Consider the following 23,728-nt stretch of genomic DNA (forward strand, 5'->3'; position numbering starts at 1 on the left):
TGATGTGCTGGTGTTAGGCATAAGCTGGACTGGATGATCTCAGAGTCTATTCCAGCCTCAGTCATTCTGTGATTCTGTAATTACCCTGAACATTATTTTAACATAGTTAAAACAGTACAATTACTAAGGCAACATTATTATTCTTTCCCCCTTTATATGGCTCCTCCTGTGCACCAGGACATCCCTTTTTGGGTTGGAAAAGCTGATGTTTTATGAACTTTGAGTTATTGATTTTAATCTTGTGGTAGACTGGCTTATTTACCTCTTCTGATTTAGCACTTACTAATTTATCAGAGGCAAATTGCAGCTTTGTCTCCTTTGTTCCTAACGTGCTTCGGTGTGAAGTGTTTGTGTTTGTGAGTGAGTTGCTCTGTGCTATTACAACTCAATGGGATGATGGATTTCTTGCTAATATGAAAAATAAGCTTTATTCACATCCTTACCCCCACCCCCAAAGTCTCTGAAGATGCCTGTGTACAAACCTATTCTTTCAGAGTCGTTACATTCTTCTGTTTAAAACTGACTTGATAGTGCTCTGTGCACAAAGAACCTGCCACTGCCATTGCTTTTGGCCTAATGAGCTGCATTCAGACATGGACTCTGCAAGCATCCACAGATCACTGAAGTCTGTAGAGCAGGAGGGGTGGTCCATATAGAGCTTCTCTGCAGTGTCTATAGGAAAATTGTCTGGGAGTGCAACACAAAACGGCACAATAGTGCTCTGGTCCTCAATGGCTGCTGCAGGCTAACTATAAGCAGCTGTGGTTGAAGCTGTGCTGCTGCTGCCAGAGAGTGCTCTGTGGGTTTAGGAATGTGCATATCAGCCCCTCCACATGGCTATCTGTACAGATCCTATTACTGCTCTATATTGGGTACCTCTAACCACTGAATGAGCTCTTCAATGACGGCAACTACTTTAAAATGCCTGGGGTTTAAAATGCTTCCCACCAAACTGCCTGTCAGTCACTGTAAAAAGAGCAGTTATTTCAGCTATTACCAAGCCCTTTCCACATACAAAGTCTGCTTCTCTCCCATTCTGCACAGTGTACAGACCCACTCAGCCAGGCTAATTCCAAAAATGAGAGGGAAAAAGCAATCTTGGTTTCTCTTCTCTTTTTATGCTTTCTATTCAGTTTCCCCATAGGTACTTGGAGGCAGAGAGAGAGATGATTCAGTGGATTGTACTGCATGCAGCATCAACCCTGAGCATCTTGGGAAGGGATGCATTTTAGGAATGGAGTCAGTCAGCTAACACAGGGTAAAGGGTGCAAGGCCAAACATTTTGACTGGAGTGTACCCTCACCAGCTGTGTCTACAGAAAATAAATATAGAATCATAGAATTGTTAGGGTTGGAAGGGACATCAAGGATCATCCACTTCTACCCCCCTGCCATGGGCACTTCACACTAGATCAGGTTTCTCACAGCCTGGCTGTAAAAATCTTCAGGGATGAGGCTTCCACCACTTCCCTGGGAAACCTGTGCCAGTGTCTCATCACCCTCATGGGGAACAACTTCTTCCTAACATCTAGGTTTTTTTCCATCCCCCCCAGTCCTATCACTCCCTGACACCCTCAAAAGTCCTTCCCCAGCTTTCTTGTAGCCCCCTTGAGATTATGGAAGGTCACGATAAGTTCTCCTCAGAGCCTTCTCCGGAGTGAACAACCCCAACTCTCTCAGTCTGTCCAGCCCTCTGCTCATCCTCATGGCCCTTCTCTGGACATGTGGATCTCTCATGGAAGCAGGGATAGCAATTACAAAATACTTGCTCTGAAACTCTTCTCTTGGTAATAACAGCTTGAAGACACAATTGAGCAAAGAACTTTGTAGCGTGGTAGGATAGCCTCCATTGGGCAGAGGGTCTAAGCAAGTGGTATCATGCCCAGTCTGATTGCCTTTAGGTCTCTTTACTGTTAGTGCTGCTCTGCTGCCAAAGATTGACTTTTGCTGAACACTTCACTGAATGATCATCTGTGGACCATGGAATCTGTTCTTGAGAATGCTATAGAGGTTTTATTCACTGCCAATGCTATATGTTGGCTTAGCTTGGGAAGCAGACACCACACAAGGGTAAAGATGAGACAAGTCAAGAACCAGTGCCAACAGTTGTCACAGTCATCTGGATTACAACACCTGTGTTATTCTAGCATTTGTACAGCACGAGTATGAAAGCCATTCTGTGCAATATGCTCTGCAGGCACTTCCCAGCAGCTGATGCAATAGTGTGTCAGACTGGGTTTATGCCCTGTATTTTCCCTATGAAGTAGGAAGGGTTGAGGAGAACCAAAAAACCCACAATGCAGAGCCATAAGCCTGAGCCCGAGTGAAGTCTTGCATTCCACATAGGTCACCTCTATGGGCATGGCATAATCTGCAACACAAAACCTTGCAGAGCTGTGTAGCTTGGACCCAGCAGGCAGTTCATAACATGAAACACAAGAATATTCCCAGTGAGAAGTGTACTTGTGCTATCAAAAATCTCTGGAGTTTATAGAGATACAGTTACATGTTTCCATGGCTAAATTATTGGGGTTTGCTACTGCCCTTGGGATAAATAGCCTCATTTTGCAGAGACTATCCCTTACATGTAAGGAAAGAAAGCTAGGTTGTTGCATCACAGATCACAGAATGTTGAGGGCTGGAAGAGATCTCAAAAGATCTTTCAGTCCAACCCAGATCCAGCCAGAGCAGGATCACCTATATCAGTTCACACAGGAACACCTCCAGGTGGGTTATGAGTATCTCCAGAGAGGGAGACTCCACAACCCCCCTGGACAGCCTGTTCCAGGGCTCTGTCACCCTCACAGGGAAAAAAATTCTTCCTTCTGTTTGCATGGAACTTCCTCTGCCTCAGCTTTCTTTCAGACAGTATGTACAGACATAAGCCCAGGCAGAGTCACAAACTGTAATGCTGAGTATCTACAGGGTATAAACAAAATCTTCCAAAAGATCACAGAATCACAGAATGTTAGGGGCTGGAAAGGACCTGGAAAGAATTTCCAGTCCACCCCCTCTGCCAGAGCAGGAGCACCTAGAGCAGATCACACAGGAACACATCCAGGTGGGGTTTGAATATCTCCAGAGATGGAGACTCCGCAACCCCCCTGGGCAGCCTGCTCCAGGGCTCTGTCACCCTCACAGGGAAGAAAAATTTCCTCCTGTTTCTGTGGAACTTCCTCTGCCTCAGCTTCCACCACTGCCCCTTGTGCTGGCATTGGGCATCACCCAGTAGAGCCTGGCTCCAGCCTCTGGGCACTCACCCTGCACAGCTTTATCAACAGCAATGAGGTCACCCTCAGGCTCCTCCTCTCCAAGCTACAGAGCCCTCAGCTCCCTCAGGCTCTCCTCATAAGGAAGATGTTCCACTCCCTTCAGCATCTTTGTGGCTCTGTGCTGGACTCTTTCAAGCAGTTCCCTGAGGTCCTTCCTGAACTGAGGGGCCCAGAACTGGACACAATACTCCAGCCTCTGCTTCACCAGGGCAGAGCAGTGGGGGAGGAGAACCTCTCTGGATCTACTAACCACAGCCCTTCTAATGCACCCCAGAATGGCATTGGCCTTCTTGGCCATGAGAGCACATTGCCGAGTTGCCACAGAATGCCCAAAAGAAGGTGATGCCAGATGATTCTGGCATGAAAAATGAGGACTTGATCCACCTGGGGAGAGTAAGCCTGCTGAATATTTTGTTTTCTGCCTAATCTGAAATATGAAGGTCTTTTGAGAGACTCTCTTGCCTATTCAGATATGTGATCACCTTACAGATGCTGGGAAAGGGAGAGAGAACCTAACAAAAGAAGCTTCTCAATTTAAAGCTAAAGAAGAGAAAAGAGTTGCATGCAAAGGTGTCTTCTTTCAGTGGTGTACACTCCATGAGCTGGGAAAGCAGTTAACTCTTGGTAACTTAGTAGAGTTTAATAGGTTCAGGTGCATTTTCCTGCACCTTGAAACAGCCTGAACTGAGCTTTTTTTGGACAGTCATCTTCTGACAAGCAGCATATGAAGAAATATTAAGGTAGAAGAAGAAAGGTCCAGGCCTTTCAGTTTGGCTGCTATCATGGGCTAACTCAGATCATTTTGCTCCAGCTGTCTTCAAGCAGCCTTGTCAGCAGTCAGAAGTCACTAAAAACTAGATTTCATGACCAGTACCTCCACCTCCTCCCCCACAGCTGTATGTCTGAAGGGAACCCGACTTTGGGGACACCATGGCCTAAACTTTACTAAGGCAATATCTCTAGGAGCTAAAAATGAGGGGAAATAGAAAACTTTGATAAATAGGCACTGGGGACCTTCCCAAGGTCCTTCCAGATTTGCAAGCTGAACTCTGGAGTTGTAATTCTGCTCTCCTATGCTGGTGAGAGCCTGCCCATGTGGTGTGATGTGTGCCTTTGAAGCTCTCAGGTAGCCAAGGCGTGTGGCTGGGGCTGTCTCACAAGCTACAGGCCTCTATGCATAGAGACTTGCTATAAGCTGAGTAAGGTCAGATTTGGCTAGAGCTAAGCTGACCAGACTGCTGTAAGTGCTGAGAAGGGAGCGTAAGGCGGCCAGCAGTGGAAGGAGGATGGATGCTCAGTTTTCCCATTGCCATCATTTTCTGCGTTTCCTGACTGTTTGCAGCTTCAGCTTTACTGGGTGCATTTCACTGATTTTTAACTTGTCTCATAGGATACCAAAACTTTTCCCTTTCCTGATGAAAAGGCTTTTAAGGACCTCAAAACTAGATGCACAGGAATTGAGTTAGAGGCATGAAAACAAATCGTGACGTTAAGGTGACAAGTGGAAACGATGGGCAGGACCGCTATGCTGTTTTGGGCTGTTTGTCTCTACCTGTTTAACTTCAAAAGGTTAGGAGGAGTTAGTTTGGGCTTTTTGCAGTGTTACTGAGGGGAAAACAGTGATCCCCTCTGTGGTATTATACTGCTGTAAAGATTAGGCCTCACAGTCTGTGTTTACCCTGGAGGCATTCAAGAGGGGATTGGATGTGGCACGTGGAGCCATGGTTTAGTTTTCACGAGGTGTTAGATATTAGGTTGGACTTGATGATCTCTGAGGTCTATTCCAAGCTGTTTGATTCTATGATTCTACTTGTCAGTAGTTACTACACTTAGAGCTTTTTCTGCAAGAGGCTATTGGTGTTGCTCTGGCACAATGTCAATTTTATACAGAAAGAAATATTTAAAGACAAACAAACAGACAAACCCCACCCCACCCCCAAAAATAAGAACAAACCCAAAACCAAACCAAACATAACCCCACTAAAAAATCCCAGACCTCAAAAGGCCCAAACCCAGCAACCCACAAGTCCTCAGGAGAGCAGACAAACAAGCTTGGATGCTGCTGCATGCCTGAGATAAATTAGGGTATCAGGAGTGGGTAATAATTATAACTGAAACTCTTTTTGTCTTTGCTGCCACTGTTAATAGAAGGAATCGGATGCCAAAGATATCCTCAGTCATTTTTCCATAAGTATTTCAACATTTGGGAAAGAGAAACAATGCAAATGTTTGCAAAATAAACCAAACCAAACCCCTGAAGACCTAAAAAGTAACACTGAGGAGCTGCTCGTGGTAGTTCTGTATTCCAACAAAGTGCGTGCGTCTTTCAGTCTTCCTTTTGCCTGCTCCTCTAAAGCTTATGAATAAAACTCAGGCTAATGGTTCTCTGCTAAAAGGCATGCTAAAGGCTTAGCATCAAGCAGACCCCTGCACTGAAGACAGTAACTCTTCTCAGAGTCTAGGAAACTGAAGTCCTCTTTTGCTGCTGCAAATCTGTTTAGGGCTACAGAATTGTTTGTGGTGGCAACCACATGAAGGTCAACTGGGACAAGGGCAGGGTCCTGCACCTGGGGAGGAATAACAACAGGCACCAGGACAGATCAGAGGCTGCTCTGCTGGAGAGCAGCTCCATGGAGAAAGACCTTGGAGTGCTGGTGGGCAGCAAGTTCTGCATGGGACAGCAATGTGCCCTGGGGGCCAAGAGAGCCAATGGGATCCTAGGGTGCAGCAAGAAAAGTGTGGCCAGCAGGGATGGGGAGGTTTCTCTCCTCCTCTACTCTGCCCTGCTCAGACCACAGCTGCAATCCTGTGTCCAGTTCTGGGCTCCCCAGTTCCAGAGAGGCAGAGACCTGCTGGAGAGGGTCCAAGGGCGAGCCAGAAGGATACTTAGAGGGCTTGAGCATCTCCCCTGGGAAGAGAGACTGAGAGCCCTGGGGCTGTTTAGTCTGGAGAAGAGAAGGCTGAGAGGGGATCTGATCAATGTCTATCTATAGCTGAGGGCTGGGGTCAAGTGGAGGGGGCCAAGCTCTTTTGGATGGTGCACAGCAATAAACCAAGGAACAACAGGTACAAGCTTGAACAGAGAAGGTTTCAGCTCAACATGAGGAGAAACTTCTTTAGAGTGAGGGTGCCAGAGCCCTGGAGCAGGCTGCCCAGAGAGGTTGTGGAGTCTCCTTCTGTGAAGCCTTCCCAACCCCCCCTGGATGCATTCCTGTGATGCTGCTGTGGCAGGGGGGTTGGTCTGGATGATCTCTGGAGATTCCTTCCAACCTCTAATGTGCTGTGGTACTCTGATCCTGTGACCCTGTGGCTCTAGCCATTCTGGCTGTGTATGTTTCTCCTTTGGTAAGAATCAACTGGCTACAAATCTTCACTTTTCCTGTCGCAATGTTCTGCTGTGCTCAAAACATGCAAAGCAAGAGGGCTCAATATGGTATTTGGTTGCTGAATGGCTTGTTTTATATTTTTTTTACCAGTTAAAAAAAAATAATCTGGTAGCTTCCATTTAATGATCTATCAATATGGAGTATGGTGAGGCAGCTGTAAGAAAAATGGTTTGCAGCTCATGTGCCATCATGCAGTGGAGATGGGAATTATAGAAGAGGCAATACTACTGCTCTAGCTTTTTAACTTGCCCATTAAAAAAAATAAATACAAGCTATCAAATGCTGGTAGCTAATTTGGAGAAATATCAGGCAATAATGCTCTGTAAGTGCTTCCTAGTAGGGTGATCTGATATGTTTTAATTAGCAGTTGCTGTTTCTTGCTGGGATGAGACCTCAGATCTAGCAGCTTTAAATCAAGCAGGTGTTGATGACAACCCCTTGCCTGTCTCAGCTAGCACCCTTTGGAATCACAGAATGGTCTGGGTTGGAAGGGACCTCCAAAGCTCATCCAGTCCAATCCCCTCTGCAGTCAGCAGGGACATCCTCAACTAGATCAGGTTGCCCAGGGCCTCATCCAGCCTCACCTTAAATATCACCAGGGATGGGGCTTCAACCACCTCCCTGGGCAACTTGTTCCAGTGTTCCATTACCCTCATGGTGCAGAACTTGTACCTACTGTCCAATCTCAATCTGCTCTGCTCTAGTTTGAAGCCATTGTCCCTGGTCCTGTCCCTGCAGGCCCTTGCAAACAGTCTCTCTGCAGCCTTCCTGTAGCCCCCTTCAGGTACTGTCAGGCTGCTATTAGGTCTCCCTGGAGCCTTCTCTTCTCCAGGCTGAACACCCCCAGCTCCCTCAGCCTGGCCTCATAGCAGAGTTGCTCCAACCCCTTGATCATTCTTGTGTCCCTCCTCTGGACCTGCTCCACCTCTCTGCTGCTGCAGGTGACAAGATCAAATGAGGAAATTGCTTGCATGGATTACTGAGGAGCTGCAAATTGGTTTATATCTAAAGCTTTATCTTTCAAAATCAGATTACTTAGTACATGGGGAAATAAGTACTTGAGCAGGTTGATTACCCAGAATGTCTGTTGTTATGAAGCATAATTTAAAAATAAGAAGGAGAAAGAGAGACTAATACCTTGCAACAGCCTGAAGGCATAACACAAACCAGAAACCGTGGAGCTTTTCTGCCCAGTTCATTATAAATCCATGGGAGATCTGTATCAGGGCAGAGCATCTCAACGTTTCTAAATGCAGAGGATAATAGAAGTGTTACATTCAGAAATGAAGTTTCTAAGCAGAAAGCACTTTCCACTGCCCTCTGCTGACTGCAGGCTATGCAGTGATCTGGCTCTGCTCGGCTGTCTGGAGCTGCCTGTGCTTTGCTCAAAGCCTTGCACTTGAAGTAGGTGCTAGCTGCATTATGAATGGAACTGTGAAGGTGAGTCATACTTTTTGCTGCAGGTGCTGCTGTAATATCTAAAAGCTTTTCTTTATGCTCACTTGCAACAAGCTATGATATACTGGTCGAGGTAAAAAGCTTTTTCAAGTCAAGTTTGTCTGCCAGGCTACACCTGATACTTAATTTTGGTGTGCTGCCTTTGTACCCCTGCTGCTTGGAGCCACATGAATTTTGGTCTCTTAGAAAAATACGCACCACTGTTCTGGCCTGTGTGCATTGCTTAATGTCAGTTTGATCCCATCCACTGAAGGAAAAAAAGAAGGGCGGGGGGGGGGAATAGTTTGCCCTGCCTTTTTCAGAGAAGCTCAGCAGGAGCCAGCAGTGAGCACTTGCAGCCCAGAGAATCAACTAGAGCCTGGGCTGCAGCAAGAGAAACGTGGCCAGCAGGTTGAGGGAGGTGATCTTCCCCCTCTTCTCCACTCTGCTGAGACCACAGCTGGAGCTCTGGATCCAGTTCTGGAGCCTCTATTACAGGAAGGATCTGGAGGTGCTGGAAGGTGTCCAGAGAAGGGCCACGAGGATGAGCAGAGGGCTGGAGCTGCTCTGCTGTGAGGACAGACTGAGGGAGCTGGGGTTGTTCAGTCTGGAGAAGAGAAGGTTCTGAGGAGACCTTCTTGTGGCCTTCCAGTATCTGAAGGGGGCTACAAGAAAGCTGGGGATGGACTTTTGAGGGTGTCAGGGAGTGATAGGACTGGGGGGAATTGATCCAAGCTAGAGGAAGGGAGATTTAGATTGGGTGTTAGGAAGAAGTTGTTCCCCATGAGGGTGGTGAGAGCCTGGCACAGGTTGCCCAGGGAGGTGGTGGCAGCCTCATGCCTGGAGGTTTTTGCAGCCAGGCTGGATGTGGCTGTGAGCAACCTGCTGTAGTGTGAGGTGTCCCTGCCCATGGCAGGGGTGTTGGAACTGGCTGATCCTTGAGGTCCCTTCCAACCCTGACAGTTCTGTGATTCTACGACTCTAAATCAGAACAAGAAAATAAGATAATTGTCAGTAGTGGAAGAATTGTGACCGCACACAGTATGTCTATGCATTGATTGTCTTTCTAACAATATTCAATTATCTTCCTCACAGTTATTTCTGTATAATTTGTTAGATTTCTATGCTTCTTTACTCCAGCATCTTTTTCTCCTCCAACATGTGTAGTATCCCTGTGCTTTAATTTAAACCAGAAGTAGCAGCTTTAATTTAAACCAGAAGTAGCAACACCCTGCCCCAATTTCTCTGAAGCAACTTATCTGGATGCTGTGTGGTGTGGCCATACACCAGGCACCTTCCTCAATTTCTGAACACAGAGACCAACAGCAGTTCAAAGTTAGGAAAGATTACAGAGCAAGTATGGTAGCTCTAGGCTATGCCTAGAAACTTTTCCATAGATCTTGAACAGAAAGCGGTAAAATGTAAATAAATCACCATTGGATGTAAAAGGGGGGAAAAAAAATCACAGAATCACCTAGGTTGGAAAAAAATGATAAGGTCTAAATAATCCCATTGGTCAGATAACTAACATAAAGTTAGTTTGGTAAACTAACTCTCTTTTTGTTTCCTTTACTCTGGTTGATACTAGCTGCTCTTTTCTGCTGGGTTGCTGATCTTTGCTGGCTAAGTAGGAACAAAGCTACTCTCTGCTCTTCTCTCTTTTACCTTGTACAGGGGCGAAGGGAGCAGGGAGGGGGAAGCTGTTGGTAACCCCCTGGTTTTTTCCGGGGGGGGGGGGGGTTCCTGTGCTGTTTGCAAATTGTAAAACCATGTGGACATTGTATATTTTGTACACATTCACTGCATTCTGTGTCTCAAGATTGCAGCTGTGCTTGTAAACAGAGCTTCATCGGCTTTCAACTGAGCTGCTCTGGCAATTTTATGCTGGGGTGTTGGGGGGTGGGGGGTGGAATTTCAACCCACCACAGCACATAATGACTCTGGGTCAGCAGGCATATTTCAGAGAATATGACTTGTTTAGGTCAGGTGCCAGAAGTAGAGCAATAATGGCAAGGTGCTTCCCAGGTAAGCCTTTGACCTCATCTGGGGCTCTGCGTTATGTGGCTGAATGCCACCTTGAAGCTCAGGTTAGCTGTAGCCAAGGTGTAGTGTTGAATTAATAACATGTGGGCCTGTGGCAGGGCTAAGAATCATGTAGATGTGCCCATTAGTATCAGAGAAGGAAAATGTGAGCCAGTCTCACGTCTGTAATGGAGTATTTTCCTCAAGCCGTTGCTTTTTGTGACTGTGCTTCCGCTCGGACTACTCGCAGGCGGCGGCCTCCTCCTGTTTTGTGTTGTACAAGAGGTCTTCAGGGCCTCTTGGATGCTGCTGCAGTGCAACCTGTCTCGTTGGCAGCCAGAGCCTGCTTTTCCTCTAGATTTGAAGCACTCTTGGCTCTTCCACATGAACATGTGGGACCTGCTGCAAGGCAGTGTGTGCCCCTGATCTGCTGGGTTCAGAGGGCTGTACACCAGAGACACAGTTTGGAAGGTTACGTGACCGCCCAGCGTGAATGCACCTGAGGGGCAGGACGTGGATGGATAATGTGGGTACCCAGCCTGTCACACCCGGCGTGTCCAGTATGTTCAGTTTGCTGGCTGAAAGCGCAGCTCTGTGTGAAATGGCTGTCTAGCCTCTGCATCCTTAAATCAGGTCAATGATTGCAGTTGGGAGTAGCTTGGAGGAAGGCAGCATGTGAAAGTCTGTAATTTTCTTTAGCAGGAAACTTGCTAGAAAAAAAAAAATGTGCCAAGATTAAAGCCTGTGCAGCTCTGATTTTTTCCATAGATGGTGCACTGGCAAAATTGCTCACAGCATGCTAGGGGTTGGAAGGGACATCCAGAAATCTTCGAGTCCAAACCCCCTGACAGAGCAGGACCGTAGAATCCAGCACAGGTCACACAGGAACACATCCAGATGGGCCTTGAAAGACTCCAGAGAAGGAGACTCCACAACCTCTCTGGGCAGCCTGCTCCAGGGCTCTGGGAGCCTCACAGTGAAGGAGGGTTCCTCACATTGAAGGGGAACCTCTCGTGTTGTAGTTTACATCCATTGCCCCTTGGCCTATCACAGGATGCAACTGTGCAGAGCCTGGCCCCTCCCTCTTGAACCCCAGCCCTCAAATATTGACAGACACTGATCAGATCCCCTCTCAGTCTTCTCCTCTCCAGACTAAACAGCCCCAGGGCTCTCAGCTGCTCCTCCCCAGGCAGTGCTGCAGTCCCTTCAGCATCCTTGTAGCCCTCCCTTGGACTCTCTCCAGCAGATCCCTGTCCCTCTTGAACCTGGGAGCCCAGAACTGGATGAAATATTCCAGGTGAGGTCTCAGCAGGGCAGAGTAGAGGGGGAGGAGAACCTCCCTAGCTCTGCTGGACACACTCCTCAATACACCCCAGGATAACATATGCCCTCTTGACCACAAGGGCACATTGCTGTTTTCAGTAATCATGAAAGGTGACCTTGTAAAGGAAAGGCAACCCTAAGAATGCATCTGTAAAAGAATCTTATCCTATCCTGTCCTAAAGGGTGACAAATACTCAGAACACTGTTCAATCAGTTCCATTATTGATGTCTAAATGAAATAATTCAACTCTTGCTTTTTCTTGCAAGAAAAACCCTTCAGAGGAAGGTTCATGTGATTTTGACAATTTTAGCTTTAGCTGCTGCTTGGCTTTTCTATCTGTGGCACCCATCTGATGCAAAATTGTTCACCAATCTTGCAATCTAAAGAATGAACCCCATGCCATGTGCTGTGATCACCTATATATTTGTACCCACTCTGGCATCTTGAATTTCTCCTGGAGCTGGGAATGTGCAGAACTCCTCAGGATCGATGGCTACAGAATTGCTTTTTAAGGCTCTTTCACTCATCACCTGTGTATCTGCAATGGTTGCCAAGGGTGTTTTATCTTGAAAGTAGATCTCCAGTTAATATATTGTCATTGGCTTTGATAGAAGGATATCTATTCTACCTATATAGAATCATAAAATGGAATCATAGAACAGTGTGGGTCGGAAGGGACCTTCAAAGCTCATCCAGTCCAAGCTCCCTGCAGTCAGCAGGGACATCCCCAACTAGATCCAGTTGCTCAGAGCCCTGTCCAGCCTCACCTTGAGTATCTCCAGGGATGGGGCCTCAACCACCTCCCTGGGCAACCTGTTCCAGGGTTCCACCACCCTCATGGTAAAGTACTTGTTCCTAATGTCCAATCTCAATCTGCTCTGCTCTAGTTTGAAGCCATTGTCCCTGGCCCTGTCCCTGCAGGCCTTTGTAAACATTCTCTCTTCAGCCATCTTGCAGTGCCCTTCAGATACTGGAAGGCCACAAGAGGATCTGCTCAGAGCCTTCTCTTCTCCAGGCTGAACACCCCCAGCTCCCTCAGCTTGTCCTTGTAGCAGAGCTGCTCCAACCCCCTGATCATTTTTGTGGCCCTCCTCTGGACCTTCTCCATCAGGTCCACATCCTTCCTGTGTGGAGCTGGACACAGTACTCCAACCAGGTGAGGTCTCAGCAGAGCAGAGCAATGTGTCAGGATCCCCTCTCTCCATCTCTGGACATACTTGTTTTGATGCAGCCCAGGCTGTGATTTGCCTTCTGTGCTGCAAGCTCACACTGCCTGCTCCTGTCCAGCTTCTCCTCCACCAGCACCCCCAAGTCCTTTTCCTCAGGGCTGCTTTCTATCACCTCCTCCTCAGTCTGTACTGATAGTGTGGATTGATCTGGCCCAGGTGCAGAACCCTGCACTTGCTCTTGTTGAGCCTCATGAGGTCCACCTGAGCCCCACTTCTCCAGCCTATCGAGGTCCCTCTGGATTCCATCCTGTCCCTCTGGTGTATTGACAGCACGACTCAGCTTGGTGTCATCTGCACACTTGCTGATGGTGCCTGGATTCTGCTGTCATTGATAAAAATATTAAGCATCTGTCTATTGACTGAGTTAATTATCTATTAGCTGACTGAAATAACTATCAGCTATGTCTACAGTTAATTTAGAAAGTATTCATCTTGCAAGCTAAGTGCTAGCTCTGTAAAAAGCTGTGGGTACAATTATGATTGCGTGTTTCTAGTATCCATCTGATCACTGGAAAAGGAGCTCTGCATGCTAATTTAAATCTGCTTCACAATACATTTGCAAAGTGTAATTGATTTAGTACTTAGTGGCTCTTCTGTCGGCTGGGTGTGGAAATAGCATGCAGATGATTCCATCTATCCCAATCCTGTTCAACAAAGAGGAGTGAAATCTGTAATCTCTCATTTGACCTGAAGACAGATAATGTGAGACTGGCTGCTTATCAAGTTGGAAGTTGTCATTTTCACATTGCCATGTTTTCTGAAGAGGCCTGCGAATTAACAATTCTTTTTCAAAGGAGAATTCCTTTTCAAGTAGACAGCTATAAAGTTTTCTAAAGTGTTTTATGTATTCTGTATTCTGTGTTTTAGAATCAGAGAATTGTCAGGGTTGGAGGAGACCTCTTGGCTCACCCAGTTCCAACCCCCTGCCATGGGCAGGGACACCTCACACCACAGCAGGTTGCTCACAGCCATGTCCAGCCTGGCTGCAAACACCTCCAGGCATGAGGCTGCCACCACCTCCCTGGGCAACCTGTGCCAGTCTCTCACCACCCTCATGGGGAACAACTTCTTCCTAACATCCAATCTCAATCTACCCATTTCTGTTTTTCTTCATCAAAGCTCAATAGAATAGATTAGAATAGAATAAACCAGGTTGGAAGAGACCTTCAAGATCATAGTACATAGTACAAGCTTATAGTACATTATAAGCTTATAGTTTATAATGAATTTATAGTACGTGTTTGTATTACATCTATTGCTCTTCAGTGAGAATGATTATACATTGCTTCTAGCTCTGATATCAAGCTAGTGTCATGTGTTGCCTTAGTTGACAGACAACAACTGCACAAAGATCACTACTAGAAAAATCACATTTTGTTAAGTGCCACAAATTAAAGTTTTCCCATTTCTGATTCATGCCTGTAACAGGATAAACTCTGATCTGGAGGTGCTGGAACATGTCCAGAAAGGGCCATGAAGATGAGCAGAGGGCTGGAGCTCCTCTCCTATGAGGCCAGACTGAGGGAGTTGGGGCTGTTCAGTCTGGAGAAGAGAAGGCTCTGAGGAGACCTAATTGTGGCCTTCCAGTGTCTGAAGGGGGCTACAAGAAAGCTGGGGAGGGACTTTTGAGGGTGTCAGGGAATAATAGGACTGGGGGTGATGGAGCAAAACTCAGATTGGATGTTAGGAAGAAGTTGTTCCACATGAGGGTGGTGAGAGACTGCCTCAGGTTGCCCAGGGAGGTGGTGGAAGCCTCATCCCTGGAGGTTATTAAGACCAGGCTGGATGTGGCTGTGAGCAACCTGCTGTAGTGTGAGGTGTCCCTGCCCATGGCAGGGGGATTGGAACTGAATGATCCTTGAGGTCCCTCCTGAGTCTGAGAATTCTGAGATTCTATGATTCTATGATTTTTAAAAGAAAATTTTAATTGGTACAAACCCTGTGTGTCAACTAATGAGGTATACATAAGTGTCACACTGAAGCAACTAAAACTTGCTGTCTTGAGGTGGAGTTAATTTATCTTTAGTTTTATTTGTTGTGGGTTTTTCCTGTTTGGTTGGTTTGATTTTGTTGTTATTGTTGTTTGTGGTTTTTTTTTCCTGTCCGCCATCTCCAGTCTTCATTCTAACTACAAGACACATATTCCTATTTTGTGTTACTTATAGGTTTGGAAACAGGAAATAAAAAACCAAAAGCTGAAAACAGAGAAAGCTGCATACTCGGATTCTCATGGCTCTTCCAAAAATCACTTCCAATTTATGGGCTTCCCAGTTTAAGAAGGGACAGGAACTTGCTTGGGAGGGTGCAGCAAAGAGCTACAAGGATGACTGGGGGACTAGAATCATAGAATCAACAAGGTTGGAAAAGACCTCAGAGATCACCAAATCCAACCTATCATCCAACAACTCATGACTAACTAAACCATGGCTTCAAGTGCCACATCCAATCCCCTTGAACACCTCCAGGAATGATAATTCCACCACCTCCCTGGGCAGCACATTCCAACAGCAAATAACTCCTTCTGTGAAGAACTTTCTCCTCACCTCAAGCCTGAACTTCCCCTGGTGCAGCTTGACACTGTGTCCTCTTGTTCTGTCACAGGTTGCCTGGCAGAAGAGACCAACACCCACCTGGCTACAACCTCCCTTCAGGGAGTTGTAGAGAGCAATGAGGTCTCCCCTGAGCCTCCTCTTCTGCAGGCTAAACAACCCCGGCTCCCTCAGCCTCTCCTCATAGGCTTTGTGCTTGAGACCTCTCACCAGCCTTGTTGTCCTTCTCTGGACACATTCAAGTGTCTCAATATCCTTAAATTGAGTGGCTCAGAACTGGAGATAGTGCTCAAGGAGTGGCCTAACCAGTGCAGTGTACAGGGGCACAATGAATTCCCTGTTCCTGCTGGCCACACTGTTCCTGCTACAGGCCAGAATGCAACTGACCTTCTTGCCACCTGGGCACACTGCTGGCTCATGTTCAGCTTACTATCAACCATTACCCCCAGGTCCCTTTCTGTCTGGCCACTCCAACCCCAGCCTGTAGCGCTGCGTGGGGTTGGTGTGGCCATCTCTTATGAAAAATAGATGAGGGACATGGGGAATTTTAGCCTAGAGAAGACTGAAGGGGGATCTTATCAGTGCTTACAAATACTTAAAGGTGGGGTGTCAGGAGCATGGGGCCCAGTTCCACCTAAGCATGAGGATGTAGTAGAGCACTAGAACAGGCTGCCTAGAGATGTGATGGAGTCACCATCTCTGGAGTCATTCAAAACCTGCCTGGATGTGTTCCTCTGCAGTCTGCTCTAGGTGACCCTGGTTGGGGGATTGGACTAGATGATCTCCAGAGGGCTCTTTCCAGTCCCTGTTGTTCTGCAATTCTATGCTGTCATGTGTGTCAGATAGGAATCTTTATTTTCTATTATTCTATCTGTGACTAGTTCCTAGAGGTTCATCTCCAAAAAATATTATTACCCAAAGCCTACAAAAGACCTAGCTCCAAAGACTGGTTTTGAGAAGGGTATTCTCTACCTCTCATGAAAGATTGATGAGCAATTGCCTTGGAGTAGAATTATTTCTCTCACCCTGTTGCTGAATCTCTCCATCTCTGTAGCTGCAAGGTGCTTCATGGCCTTTCAGTCAGTTAGAGGTTTCCCCAAGTTTTGGACAGAAAATGTTGTTGCATTTAGTGATGGATATATGTGGTGATCTCTTTCAGAGATCAGAGAAGCTAGGGGTGGCTGGTCTTAATTGGTATGCCAATTATTGCTATGCCTGTAAGTCCAACACCAGGTGCATGAAGAGCCTGTCTGCACATAGGTCTGGCTGTATTCAGCAGAGGCAGCCAGGTGCATGAATAAGAATGGTTGGTTTACATACACCATACTCAGGTGGAGATTTCCAGTGATAAGTGCACTAAACTGCAGATCAGCTCTGCAGCTCTGAGCCACGCTTGGACTCATGAATTTCACCACCTGGGGACGTACTTGTCTCAGTCGGCTGTTTCCCATCAGGGATGGTTCTTCTGTGGATCCCCAAATGAAACCAAGGAGGAACTGAGTAGTTGATTTGGGAAAAAACACTTGAACTGATTTTGCTTATATATGCAGGAGAAAAAGTTAGGAACACAGAAAAGGAGGAAGAAATAAGGAAGGGGTAGCAAAGCAAACAGATAATTACCACCGTGGATCTGGGTGATGGTTTGCTGAACCCTGAAAGTCTTGATCTGCAATAGGGAAGCTATACAGCAGCAAAGACTGAGATGTTGGAACCAGATGAGATGCTGGGTCAGTGTGGGAGCTTCAAACTCTCCCTGTTGCCTCTTGGGTTTTATACCTTTTGCAGTCCCATCACACTGGCCCATTCAGTTGAGCACATTTGACTGATGTCAGCACCGCTTCCACCAGTGGTTACCTGTGACAGCTCTGGGCTCATGGTAACATTCCTGAGAGCAGAACTTGTGGCCTTGTCTGGTTATCAGCTGCTGTTGTCACAGAGCTTGTGGTAGTGGTGTGAAAACACCTTGGGAAACTGCTGTGCCCATCACCTTTTGAGATTCCTGTCCATGAGAAGACTTGTCCCAGGGAGTCCCAGCAACCGTTTGCTATCAGCATGGAGTTTGTGGTCTTGTAGGTAAGACAATAGTGTGAAGGCAAAACAAGAGGCTGTGAGTCTTGTTTACAGTGGTATCCAGTGTCAGCACAGAGCTTGTGGTCCTCTGGGACAATGGTGTCAAAGATACGTTTTGGGAAGGCAAACAATGCTGAGGCAGTTAGAGGGAGACAAACTGAACTCCTTACAGTACTCAGTGTAGCCAAGTGGATGGCGAAGAGGGAAAACTCTCTGTCCCTGCCATTTGGGGTTGAATTCTTATTTCTCTCTAAAGGAGGTGAAAAATTAGAGTAATACTTCTACATCTCTTATGGCGAAGTGTTGGGGAGGAACTGTGGTCAAGCCTTTTTACTCAATATTTGGTCTTCTGGGTGGGAAGGTGTGATGGTTTAAGCTTAACTTAACTGGGAGTTAGGAGATCAGATGGGGGAAAGACTGAGAATCTTTCCCCCACTCCCCCCTCCTCCCTCCCAACAGAGCGGGAAAAAAAGGAAGGAGCAAATCCAAACAATAATTTGGAGTCAGCCTGGAAGTAGAGAGGTAAAGAGTTTTTTTTAAACAATATACATACAACAATAACAGGTAAGGTTCACAAGGGCAAGGAACAAGGATGGATGGGAGGGGGACAAAGAAGAAGAATACAAAACCAGTCTCTCTCTGAAGAGGCACAGAGGCAGCAGGGAGAAGGATCAGGCCCGACCACGTGGCAGAGGAGCAGGAAAGCAGCCAAAATAGCTCTCATCCAGGAGGGGCAGGAGCCAAAAAGGAGAACTACTAGCTGCAATGCCTTGTTTTTTATACCCTAGCTGGGCAGGGAGGGGGGAGTGGAACAGACTCAGCTTCCCATGGGGAAAATGCCCTGCAGGGAGGGCAAAGTACCCGCAAGCTCTCCACGCTGCTTTGGTTTTTTGTTTTCAGAATGGGCATTAACCCACGACAGGAGACTATAGAATAAAATACAGAATACAGAATTAGCCAGCCTGGAAAAGACCTTTGAGATCATCAAGTCCAACGTATCACCCAACACCATCTGATCAAATAAACCATGGCACCAAGTGCCTCATCCAGGCTCTTTTTAAACACCTCCAGTGATGGTGACTCCACCACCTCCCTGGGCAGCACAATCCAATGGCCAATCTCTCTGTCTGCAAAGCATTTCTTCCTCACAACCAGCCTAAATCTCCTGTGGTGCAGCTTGAGACTGTGTCCCCTTGTTCTGGTGCTGGGTGCCTGGGAGAAGAGACCAACCCCCACCTGGCTACAACCTCCCTTCAGGTAGTTGTAGAGAGCAAGAAGGTCTCCCCTGAGCCTCCTCTTCTCCAGGCCAAGCAACCCCAGCTCCCTCAGCCTCTCCTCCCAGGGCTGTGCTCCAGACCCCTCACTATGCAGCCTTTGTCTTTGCCTTCTTGGCTCTTCCCTGGTGCCATGGAAACACAGACCATCAGATCTTCACCCAGCTTCCGCCAGCTCTGCTCCCTGTGTGTTTATCAGCAGTACTGCTTTATGCTTTCCCAAAGTTGTGCGCTTCTGACACCTGTGAAAGCTATGAGGCGGTCTGCAGTTCTTTCAGTGTCTCCCAGCTGCATTGCCACACAAAAGCACGCAGGGACCTGAGGGAGCATCTCACCATGCATGCTTCTCCAGGCCTTTTCATCTAAGGTCTGTAGGCCTGGTCAAGTTCAGTGGACAAACTTCTTCAATGGAAGAGTCATAGGAAAGGATAGATAAATAAATTCAAAGCTTTAAGACATTAGAAAGAGACTCCTGGATCCTAAGCTCTTTTATTCAGAGCACTTCCAGACCCTCACAACTGGGCAGTTCTACCTCAGAACTAAATCTCAAACCTTCTCTAAAATAAAGTAGCCTGAAATTATTTGGGTGGGTGCTTTAGATACTCGTTTATTCTAATGTAATTTCATTTACGGCCTAGTTGCAGAGCAGTTACATGCTCCAAGTGTCTAGAATCTGTTTGAGGCTCACTAATTTATGCTGAAAAGAAAATAAAAGAATAAATAAATAAAAACAAACAAACAAACAAAAACTACCTCCACACAAGCCTTCTAACTTTTGAAAATGGAATCTGTAGGGCAATGTGCATCCTTGGCATTATCCACTGCTTGTGAAAATGGAATCTGTAGGGCAATGTGCATCCTTGGCATTATCCACTGCTTGTTTGTGTCAGACAGCCGTGCCCCAGCCCAGGAGGTGGACTGTGGCAGTCCAAAGTTAAACAGGAATTTTTACATGAATTATTTATGTAGAATATTATTTAGAATGGAGATGAACATTTTTCTCTGTAAAGTCACAGAATCACAGAATTGTCAGGGTTGGAAGGGACCTCAAGGATCATCCAGTTCCAACCTCCCTGCCTTGGGCAGGGACACTTTCCACTAGATCAAGTTCCCAGAGCCCCATCCACCCTGGCTTTAAAAACCTCCAGGGAGGGAGAGAGAGAATGGAGAAAGAGAGAGAGAGCAGGATTGATAGTTACCACCCCATGGTCCTTTGTTGGGGGCTGGGTGGAAGAAACATTCCATGGCCACTACTTCCAGCCTGAGATATCCCCAGTGATGTTTCCCCCCAGTAAAAGGGCATGGCCCAGGGCTTTTATTATGTTCTTGGTTCATTCACTGTACCTCCTCCTGGCCCATACCCTTGCAACATTCCAGGGGGCTCTTTCCTGTGTGCTTGCAGGAATGCCAACCCCTGCAAGGTACCTCCACCCCTCTTTGCCACCCCCTGCCCACCACCCCCCTTCAGCATCTTCGGTCTCTGAGGGCAGAGCTGACAGATCAGGAGGGTGGTTCAGAGTTCAGGATGATCTTATATTTGTTGAGACACTTCTCAATTCTTAATGTAATCATCACATGCCCAAGTGATTTACATGTTCAAGAGAGGATTCTCTCCCTATCCAAGGTCCTCAAAAGTCCCTCCCCAGCTTTCCTGTAGCCCCCTTCAGATACTGGAAGGCTACAGTAAGGTCTTCTCAGAGCCTTCTCCAGTCTGAACAGCCCAAACTCTCTCTGTCCTCATAGCAGAGCAGCTCCAGCCCTCTGCTCATCCTGGTGGCCCTTCTCTGGACACCTTCCAGTACCTCCAGATCCTTCCTGTAATAGAGGCTTCAGAACTGGACACAGTGCTGCAGGTGTGGTCTCAGCAGAGCAGAGCAGAAGAGGAGAATCCCCTCCCTCCCTGCTGGCCACATTTCTCCTGCTGCAGCCCAGTCTCTGCTTGGCTCTCTGGGCTGCAAATGCTTACGGCTGGCTCATGTTGAGCTTCTCCTCCACATCCCTAGAAGTATGTTATTGTAAAGCATCTAGCTTGTAAGCTCACACCTGGAATTTATGAGGTATTTAAGAAGCTCCATGGGAGAAACAGCTTGATTTCTTCAGGCTTATGTGTACTTCTGATGACTTTTTGCAGTTGTGTCTACCATAGCAAAGCCAGCCTTCTGCAGATCCATTGCTCAGGAAGCAGATGTTCTACCTTGCATAAGTAACTAACTTTTGGAGAGGTTGCCTTTGGGGGGAGAAAAAAAAAAAAAAAGAACAAAAAAGCCAAACTTCTTAAAGGTCACTATGTAAGCCAATACATTGTGTCAAACGTTTCTGCAGCTCTGGACACTCTCTAGTGGTCACCTATAATTGAACATAGCAAGAAAATGTCATCTCTTGTCTTTTTGTCACTTGTTCTTTATCTCTCGGAGGGGACAACTTCCCTCTTCCCTCCCCCTCTTACTGTTGCATTTAAGTAGTTCCATTTCAGTCTATCTTGTTAAACACTGTTTCGGGTGACCTTGTAAGAGGTTTTTCCCTTCCACAGCAGAGAAAATGATCAACACTTCCTGCCCTCATGAAATTTTAGAAAAAAGTATTGCTATGCTCCTGTCTTCCTGGGGGGGTTGGATTGGGTTTTTTGTTGTTTTCACAGAGTCACAGAAGCATTCAGGTTGGGAAAGACCCTCAGGATCAACAAGTCCAACCCAGAGCCCTACTCTATAAGGGTCACCCCTAAGCCAGAGTTCTAATCACCACATCCAAACCACCTTGAAACACAGCCAGGCTTGGGGACTCCACCACCTCCCTGGGCAGCACATTCCAATCCCTGACCACTCTGCCTGGGAAAAATTCTTCCTAATGTCCAGTCTAACCCTGCCCTGCTGCAGCCTGAGGCCATTCCCTCTTGTTCTATCACCAGTCAGCCAAGAGGTCCAGTGGCATCCTGGCCTGCATCAGGAACAGTGTGGCCAGCAGGAGCAGGGAGGTCATTCTGCCCCTGTACACTGCACTGGTTAGGCCACACCTCGAGTCCTGTGTCCAGTTCTGGGCCCCTCAGTTTAGGAAGGAGGTTGACTTGCTGGAAGGTGTCCAGAGAAGGGCAACAAAGTTGGTGAGGGGTTTGGAACACAGCCCTGTGAGGAGAGGCTGAGGGAGCTGGGGTTGCTCAGCCTGGAGAGGAGGAGACTCAGGGGTGACCTTATGGCTCTCTACAGCTACCTGAAGGGAGGTTGTAGACAGGTGGAGGTTGGTCTCTTCTCTCAGGCAGCCAGTACCAGAACAAGAGGACACAGTCTCAGGCTGTGGCAGGGGAGGTTTAAGCTGGATGTTAGGAAGAAGTTCTACACAGAGAGAGTGATTGCCCATTGGAATGGGCTGCCTGGGGAGGTGGTGGAGTCACCATCCCTGGAGGTGATCAGGAAGAGACTTGATGTGGTGCTTGGTGCCATGGTTTAGTTGTTTGGGTGGGTTGGATTGGTTGATGGTTTGGACACGATGATCTTGAAGGTCTCTTCCAACCTGGTTAATTCTATTCTATTCTATTCTATTCTATTCTATTCTATTCTATTCTATTCTATTCTATTCTATTCTATTCTATTCTATTCTGTTCTAATTACCTGTGAGAAGAGGCCAGCACAGACCTCTCCACAAGGTCCTTTCAGGTAGCTGCAGACAGCAATGAGGTCTCCCCTCAGCCTCCTCTGTTTCACACTAACCATCCCCAGCTCCTTCAGTTGCTCTCCATCACATTTATTCTCCAGGCCCTTCCCAGCTTCCTTGCCCTCCTCTGTTTTGTTTTGATTTTGATTTTGGGTTGGGTTTTTTCATTAGTTTGGTTTGGTTTGTTGGGCTTTTTTCATTGGTTGGTTGGGTTTTGGTGGGGTTTTTGGGTGTTTTTTTTTTTGTTTGTTCTGGTTTGGTTTTAAGAAAAGGAGGAATGAAATGTGGAACTTGGTTCTGGAAAAGGTTCTTTCCCATGTTTGCTAATCTACATCAGAAGAGTGCCAACTCCCTCATGCTTTTGGGTTCATTTCCCTGGTTTGTACTGCATTTAGCATAAAACCAGAACATCTGTTTATTTCAAGGAGTATTTGTGGTGCATGGTTTTGTCTTGATCCCAGCATAGCACATTGACTTGCAGAGACAGCTTAGGTGGTATTTCCCCTTCCTCTGGCAGGTGGATGGGTTTCACTTTGTTCAGTCATCTTTTCCTTGCAGAGAAGACTAGAATGCTGATGTTATTTCTGTCACCACGGGTTTTGAGGTGATGTTTTCTGTGTCAGACTACAGAGGTAATCATGATGTGCAATTTGGTAGCTGGCTTGAGGGGTGCCCATACACTTTGTCTTTACCTGCAGGACAAGGACAGTTGGAAATACCCTTTCCCAGAAACATTCAGGATGGAAAAGATCCTTGGGATCACCAAGTTAAATCACTAACCCCACTCCATAAGGTTCACCCCTAAACCATATCCCCAAGCACCACATCCAAATCACCTTTAAACACATCCAGGGGTACATCCTTCTGCTGGTTATGATGCAGAGCCATGGAGTGTTCTCTGCTGCTGCTGCTCAAGGACCTCAGTTTCCATGAAGCTCTCTGCCTGCCTTGCTCTAGGCAGCAGACAGTGTGGGATCTAAGCCATTGGTGGCTGCAGGGTGTATGGAGACAGAAAACCCTTCCACCTTTTTGCAGCACACATGGATGAAGACTGAGAAGGTTGATAGCTGCCACCAGGCTAAAGACACAACCTGTCAACATTGAAGTTCCCTGCAGCCCTTCTCAGTGCATAAAATTTTGTTAAAGCCTTCATCTGAAACACTGATTCCCATGAGACAGGGCTATTATTACTGCTGCAAAGATGGCCTGTCTGGAACTTTCTCTTTCCCTGATATTTTAGTAGACTAAGTGCTTAGTTTTGCTTTTATTAGCTGGCTGTCTTTAGCATATCTATGAGGAAATTCACAGATGTAGGTAAGCCAAAAGCTTTTAGTGAAGTTTTGTGATGATATTAAAATACCTGCAGGAATTCATTTTCTTAGGATTCTGATGCAGCACTCACTAAACTGCACATCTGTACTTGCCTGAAGCCTATTAATCTTTACAGGCACAATGCGCTCTTCAAATGCCACACTTCACAGCACCCTACACACTTAAAATAAGCATGGCCTTAAACTCTTG

This window comes from Melanerpes formicivorus, unplaced genomic scaffold, assembly GCF_026170545.1.
Source record: "Melanerpes formicivorus ecotype bairdi unplaced genomic scaffold, bMelFor1.0.p_v2 SCAF_4, whole genome shotgun sequence".
NCBI lineage: Eukaryota > Metazoa > Chordata > Aves > Piciformes > Picidae > Melanerpes > Melanerpes formicivorus.